Source organism: Phalangium opilio, unplaced genomic scaffold (genome assembly GCF_054372755.1).
Source record: "Phalangium opilio isolate 3A_F unplaced genomic scaffold, DU_Popi_V2 ptg000329l_1, whole genome shotgun sequence".
In the NCBI taxonomy this organism is placed as follows: Eukaryota; Metazoa; Arthropoda; class Arachnida; order Opiliones; family Phalangiidae; genus Phalangium; species Phalangium opilio.
In genome coordinates this window covers 9,818,846-9,826,481 of record NW_028324226.1, presented here as the reverse complement: position 1 = coordinate 9,826,481, position 7,636 = coordinate 9,818,846, and the positions used below count along the sequence as shown (strand labels likewise).

The 7,636-nt window shown below is 46.6% G+C and overlaps 2 non-coding genes across 2 annotated transcripts; both read left to right on the top strand.

The window, feature by feature from the left end:
- Window positions 1-3,864: 3,864 nt before the first annotated feature.
- On the top strand, window positions 3,865-3,937 carry TRNAI-GAU (transfer RNA isoleucine (anticodon GAU)). Its single transcript has one exon. It is a non-coding gene; the product is annotated as a tRNA-Ile (tRNA).
- A 3,308-nt stretch (window positions 3,938-7,245) lies between these two features.
- On the top strand, window positions 7,246-7,318 carry TRNAI-GAU (transfer RNA isoleucine (anticodon GAU)). The gene has a single exon. It is a non-coding gene; the product is annotated as a tRNA-Ile (tRNA).
- Window positions 7,319-7,636: the final 318 nt, after the last annotated feature.

Below are 7,636 nucleotides of genomic sequence, written 5' to 3'. Positions count from 1 at the left end.
GCCAAAGTTTTTCCACAATACCTGACGACCATTTAATTTTTTGGCTTTCGTGGCGCAACTATTTGCGCGCTCCGCTGTTATTCAAAAGGTTGGTGGTTCGAGCCCATTCGGGAGCGGTTTTGTGAGGTCTCAATTGTGACGTTTAAAGTCAGAGTTTTTCCACAATACCTGACGACCATTTCATTTCTGAGCTTCCTTGGCTCCATGGTTAGCGAGTTCGGATGTTAACTAAATGTTGGTGGTTCGAGCCCACCCGGGAGCGGTGTTGTGAAGTCTCAAATGTAACGTAAAAAGCAAAAGTTTTTCCACAATACCTGACGACCATTTAATATTTGGGCTTCCTTGGCGCAATGGTTAGCGCGTTCAGCTGTTAACCGAAAGGTTGGTGGTTAGAGCCCACCCGGGAGAGGTGATGTGGGGTCTCATATCTAGCGTAAAAAGTCAAAACCTTTCCACAATACGTGACAACCATTTAATTTCTGAGCTTCCGTGGCTCAATGGTTAGCGCGTTCGGCTGTTAACTAATAGGTTGGTGGTTCGAGCCCACCATGGAGCGGTGTTGTTGGATCTCAAATGTAACGTAAAATGCCAAAGTTTCTCCACAATACCTGATGACCATTTAATTTCTGAGCTTCCGTTGCTCAATGGTTAGCGCGTTCGGCTGTTAACCAATAGGTTGGTGGTTCGAGCCCATCCGGGAACGGTGTTTTGGGATCTCAAGTGTAACGTATAAAGCCAAAGTTTTTCCACAATACCTGACGACCATTTAATTTTTTGGCTTTCGTGGCGCAATGGTTTGCGCGCGCCGCTGTTATTCAAAAGGTTGGTGGTTCGAGCCCATTCGGGAGCGGTGTTGTGAGGTCTCAAATGTGACGTTTAAAGTCAGAGTTTCTCCACAATACCTGACGACCATTTCATTTCTGAGCTTCCTTGGCTCCATGGTTAGCGAGTTTGGATGTTAACTAAAAGGTTGGTGGTTCGAGCCCACCCGGGAGCGGTGTTGTGAAGTCTCAAATGTAACGTAAAAAGCAAAAGTTTTTCCACAATACCTGACGACCATTTAATATTAGAGCTTCCGTGGCGCAATGGTTAGCGCGTTCAGCTGTTAACCGAAAGGTTGGTGGTTAGAGCCCACCCGGGAGAGGTGATGTGGGGTCTCATATCTAGCGTAAAAAGTCAAAACTTTTCCACAATACGTGACAACCATTTAATTTATGAGCTTCCGTGGCTCAATGGTTAGCGCGTTCGGCTGTTAACTAATAGGTTGGTGGTTCGAGCCCACCATGGAGCGGTGTTGTTGGATCTCAAATGTAACGTAAAATGCCAAAGTTTCTCCACAATACCTGATGACCATTTAATTTCTGAGCTTCCGTTGCTCAATGGTTAGCGCGTTCGGCTGTTAACCAATAGGTTGGTGGTTCGAGCCCATCCGGGAACTGTGTTTAGGGACCTCAAGTGTAACGTATAAAGCCAAAGTTTTTCCACAATACCTGACGACCATTTAATTTTTTGGCTTTCGTGGCGCAATGGTTTGCGCGCTCCGCTGTTATTCAAAAGGTTGGTGGTTCGAGCCCATTCGGGAGCAGTGTTGTGAGGTCTCAAATGTGACGTTTAAAGTCAGGGTTTTTCGACAATACCTGACGACCATTTCATTTCTGAGCTTCCTTGGCTCCATGGTTAGCGGGTTCGGATGTTAACTAAAAGGTTGGTGGTTCGAGCCCACCCGGGAGCGGTGTTGTGAAGTCTAAATTGTAACGTAAAAAGCAAAAGTTTTTCCACAATACCTGACGACCATTTAATATTTGGGCTTCCGTGGCGCAATGGTTAGCGCGTTCAGCTGTTAACCGAAAGGTTGGTGGTTAGAGCCGACCCGGGAGAGGTGATGTGGGGTCTCATATCTAGCGTAAAAAGTCAAAACTTTTCCACAATACGTGACAACCCTTTAATTTCTGAGCTTCCGTGGCTCAATGGTTAGCGCGTTCGGCTGTTAACTAATAGGTTGATGGTTCGAGCCCACCATGGAGCGGTGGTGTTGGATCTCAAATGTAACGTAAAATGCCAAAGTTTCTCCACAATACCTGATGACCATTTAATTTTTGGGCTTCCGTGGCGCAATGGTTAGCGCGTTCAGCTGTTAACCGAAAGGTTGGTGGTTAGAGCCCACCCGGGAGAGGTGATGTGGGGTCTCATATCTAGCGTAAAAAGTCAAAACTTTTCCACAATACGTGACAACCATTTAATTTATGAGCTTCCGTGGCTCAATGGTTAGCGCGTTCGGCTGTTAACTAATAGGTTGGTGGTTCGAGCCCACCATGGAGCGGTGTTGTTGGATCTCAAATGTAACGTAAAATGCCAAAGTTTTTCCACAATACCTGACGACCATTTAATATTTGGGCTTCCGTGGCGCAACGGTTAGCGCGTTCAGCTGTTAACCAATAGGTTGGTGGTTCGAGCCCATCCGGGAACGGTGTTTTGGGACCTCAAGTGTAACGTATAAAGCCAAAGTTTTTCCACAATACCTGACGACCATTTAATTTTTTGGCTTTCGTGGCGCAATGGTTTGCGCGCTCCGCTGTTATTCAAAAGGTTGGTGGTTCGAGCCCATTCGGGAGCGGTGTTGTGAGGTCTCAAATGTGACGTTTAAAGTCAGAGTTTTTCCACAATACCTGACGACCATTTCATTTCTGAGCTTCCTTGGCTCCATGGTTAGCGAGTTCGGATGTTAACTAAAAGGTTGGTGGTTCGAGCCCACCCGGGAGCGGTGTTGTGAAGTCTAAATTGTAACGTAAAAAGCCAAAGTTTTTCCACAATACCTGACGACCATTTAATATTTGGGCTTCCGTGGCGCAATGGTTAGCGCGTTCAGCTGTTAACCGAAAGGTTGGTGGTTAGAGCCCACCCGGGAGAGGTGATGTGGGGTCTCATATCTAGCGTAAAAAGTCAAAACTTTTCCACAATACGTGACAACCATTTAATTTCTGAGCTTCCGTGGCTCAATGGTTAGCGTGTTCGGCTGTGAACTAATAGGTTGGTGGTTCGAGCCCACCATGGAGCGGTGTTATTGGATCTCAAATGTAACGTAAAATGCCAAAGATTCTCCACAATACCTGATGACCATTTAATTTCCGAGCTTCCGCTGCTCAATGGTTAGCGCGTTCGGCTGTTAACCAATAGGTTGGTGGTTCGAGCCCATCCGGGAACGGTGTTTTGGGATCTCAAGTGTAACGTATAAAGCCAAAGTTTTTCCACAATACCTGACGACCATTTAATTTTTTGGCTTTCGTGGCGCAATGGTTTGCGCGCTCCGCTGTTATTCAAAAGGTTGGTGGTTCGAGCCCATTCGGGAGCGGTGTTGTTGGATCTCAAATGTAACGTAAAAAGCCAAAGTTTTTCCACAATACCTGACGACCATTTAATATTTGGGCTTCCGTGGCGCAACGGTTAGCGCGTTCAGCTGTTAACCAATAGGTTGGTGGTTCGAGCCCATCCGGGAACGGTGTTTTGGGACCTCAAGTGGAACGTATAAAGCCAAAGTTTTTCCACAATACCTGACGACCATTTAATTTTTTGGCTTTCGTGGCGCAATGGTTTGCGCGCTCCGCTGCTATTCAAAAGGTTGGTGGTTCGAGCCCATTCGGGAGCGGTGTTGTGAGGTCTCAAATGTGACGTTTAAAGTCAGAGTTTTTCCACAATACCTGACGACCATTTCATTTCTGGGCTTCCTTGGCTCCATGGTTAGCGAGTTCGGATGTTAACTAAAAGGTTGGTGGTTCGAGCCTACCCGGGAGCGGTGTTGTGAAGTCTAAATTGTAACGTAAAAAGCAAAAGTTTTTCCACAATACCTGACGACCATTTAATATTTGGGCTTCCGTGGCGCAATGGTTAGCGCGTTCAGCTGATAACCGAAAGGTTGGTGGTTAGAGCCCACCCGGGAGAGGTGATGTGGGGTCTCATATCTAGCGTAAAAAGTCAAAACTTTTCCACAATACGTGACAACCCTTTAATTTCTGAGCTTCCGTGGCTCAATGGTTAGCGCGTTCGGCTGTTAACTAATAGGTTGGTGGTTCGAGCCCACCATGGAGCGGTGTTGTTGGATCTCAAATGTAACGTAAAATGAAAAAGTTTCTCCACAATACCTGATGACCATTTAATTTTTGGGCTTCCGTGGCGCAATGGTTAGCGCGTTCAGCTGTTAACCGAAAGGTTGGTGGTTAGAGCCCACCCGGGAGAGGAGATGTGGGGTCTCATATCTAGCGTAAAAAGTCAAAACTTTTCCACAATACGTGACAACCATTTAATTTCTGAGCTTCCGTGGCTCAATGGTTAGCGCGTTCGGCTGTTAACTAATAGGTTGGTGGCTCGAGCCCACCATGGAGCGGTGTTGTTGGATCTCAAATGTAACGTAAAAAGCCAAAGTTTTTCCACAATACCTGACGACCATTTAATATTTGGGCTTCCGTGGCGCAATGGTTAGCGCGTTCAGCTGTTAACCGAAAGGTTGGTGGTTAGAGCCCACCCGGGAGAGGTGATGTGGGGTCTCATATCTAGCGTAAAAAGTCAAAACTTTTCCACAATACGTGACAACCATTTAATTTATGAGCTTCCGTGGCTCAATGGTTAGCGCGTTCGGCTGTTAACTAATAGGTTGGTGGTTCGAGCCCACCATGGAGCGGTGTTGTTGGATCTCAAATGTAACGTAAAATGCCAAAGTTTCTCCACAATACCTGATGACCATTTAATTTCTGAGCTTCCGTTGCTCAATGGTTAGCGCGTTCGGCTGTTAACCAATAGGTTGGTGGTTCGAGCCCATCCGGGAACTGTGTTTAGGGACCTCAAGTGTAACGTATAAAGCCAAAGTTTTTCCACAATACCTGACGACCATTTAATTTTTTGGCTTTCGTGGCGCAATGGTTTGCGCGCTCCGCTGTTATTCAAAAGGTTGGTGGTTCGAGCCCATTCGGGAGCAGTGTTGTGAGGTCTCAAATGTGACGTTTAAAGTCAGGGTTTTTCCACAATACCTGACGACCATTTCATTTCTGAGCTTCCTTGGCTCCATGGTTAGCGGGTTCGGATGTTAACTAAAAGGTTGGTGGTTCGAGCCCACCCGGGAGCGGTGTTGTGAAGTCTAAATTGTAACGTAAAAAGCAAAAGTTTTTCCACAATACCTGACGACCATTTAATATTTGGGCTTCCGTGGCGCAATGGTTAGCGCGTTCAGCTGTTAACCGAAAGGTTGGTGGTTAGAGCCGACCCGGGAGAGGTGATGTGGGGTCTCATATCTAGCGTAAAAAGTCAAAACTTTTCCACAATACGTGACAACCCTTTAATTTCTGAGCTTCCGTGGCTCAATGGTTAGCGCGTTCGGCTGTTAACTAATAGGTTGATGGTTCGAGCCCACCATGGAGCGGTGGTGTTGGATCTCAAATGTAACGTAAAATGCCAAAGTTTCTCCACAATACCTGATGACCATTTAATTTTTGGGCTTCCGTGGCGCAATGGTTAGCGCGTTCAGCTGTTAACCGAAAGGTTGGTGGTTAGAGCCCACCCGGGAGAGGTGATGTGGGGTCTCATATCTAGCGTAAAAAGTCAAAACTTTTCCACAATACGTGACAACCATTTAATTTATGAGCTTCCGTGGCTCAATGGTTAGCGCGTTCGGCTGTTAACTAATAGGTTGGTGGTTCGAGCCCACCATGGAGCGGTGTTGTTGGATCTCAAATGTAACGTAAAATGCCAAAGTTTTTCCACAATACCTGACGACCATTTAATATTTGGGCTTCCGTGGCGCAACGGTTAGCGCGTTCAGCTGTTAACCAATAGGTTGGTGGTTCGAGCCCATCCGGGAACGGTGTTTTGGGACCTCAAGTGTAACGTATAAAGCCAAAGTTTTTCCACAATACCTGACGACCATTTAATTTTTTGGCTTTCGTGGCGCAATGGTTTGCGCGCTCCGCTGTTATTCAAAAGGTTGGTGGTTCGAGCCCATTCGGGAGCGGTGTTGTGAGGTCTCAAATGTGACGTTTAAAGTCAGAGTTTTTCCACAATACCTGACGACCATTTCATTTCTGAGCTTCCTTGGCTCCATGGTTAGCGAGTTCGGATGTTAACTAAAAGGTTGGTGGTTCGAGCCCACCCGGGAGCGGTGTTGTGAAGTCTAAATTGTAACGTAAAAAGCCAAAGTTTTTCCACAATACCTGACGACCATTTAATATTTGGGCTTCCGTGGCGCAATGGTTAGCGCGTTCAGCTGTTAACCGAAAGGTTGGTGGTTAGAGCCCACCCGGGAGAGGTGATGTGGGGTCTCATATCTAGCGTAAAAAGTCAAAACTTTTCCACAATACGTGACAACCATTTAATTTCTGAGCTTCCGTGGCTCAATGGTTAGCGTGTTCGGCTGTGAACTAATAGGTTGGTGGTTCGAGCCCACCATGGAGCGGTGTTATTGGATCTCAAATGTAACGTAAAATGCCAAAGTTTCTCCACAATACCTGATGACCATTTAATTTCCGAGCTTCCGCTGCTCAATGGTTAGCGCGTTCGGCTGTTAACCAATAGGTTGGTGGTTCGAGCCCATCCGGGAACGGTGTTTTGGGATCTCAAGTGTAACGTATAAAGCCAAAGTTTTTCCACAATACCTGACGACCATTTAATTTTTTGGCTTTCGTGGCGCAATGGTTTGCGCGCTCCGCTGTTATTCAAAAGGTTGGTGGTTCGAGCCCATTCGGGAGCGGTGTTGTTGGATCTCAAATGTAACGTAAAAAGCCAAAGTTTTTCCACAATACCTGACGACCATTTAATATTTGGGCTTCCGTGGCGCAACGGTTAGCGCGTTCAGCTGTTAACCAATAGGTTGGTGGTTCGAGCCCATCCGGGAACGGTGTTTTGGGACCTCAAGTGGAACGTATAAAGCCAAAGTTTTTCCACAATACCTGACGACCATTTAATTTTTTGGCTTTCGTGGCGCAATGGTTTGCGCGCTCCGCTGCTATTCAAAAGGTTGGTGGTTCGAGCCCATTCGGGAGCGGTGTTGTGAGGTCTCAAATGTGACGTTTAAAGTCAGAGTTTTTCCACAATACCTGACGACCATTTCATTTCTGGGCTTCCTTGGCTCCATGGTTAGCGAGTTCGGATGTTAACTAAAAGGTTGGTGGTTCGAGCCTACCCGGGAGCGGTGTTGTGAAGTCTAAATTGTAACGTAAAAAGCAAAAGTTTTTCCACAATACCTGACGACCATTTAATATTTGGGCTTCCGTGGCGCAATGGTTAGCGCGTTCAGCTGATAACCGAAAGGTTGGTGGTTAGAGCCCACCCGGGAGAGGTGATGTGGGGTCTCATATCTAGCGTAAAAAGTCAAAACTTTTCCACAATACGTGACAACCCTTTAATTTCTGAGCTTCCGTGGCTCAATGGTTAGCGCGTTCGGCTGTTAACTAATAGGTTGGTGGTTCGAGCCCACCATGGAGCGGTGTTGTTGGATCTCAAATGTAACGTAAAATGAAAAAGTTTCTCCACAATACCTGATGACCATTTAATTTTTGGGCTTCCGTGGCGCAATGGTTAGCGCGTTCAGCTGTTAACCGAAAGGTTGGTGGTTAGAGCCCACCCGGGAGAGGAGATGTGGGGTCTCATATCTAGC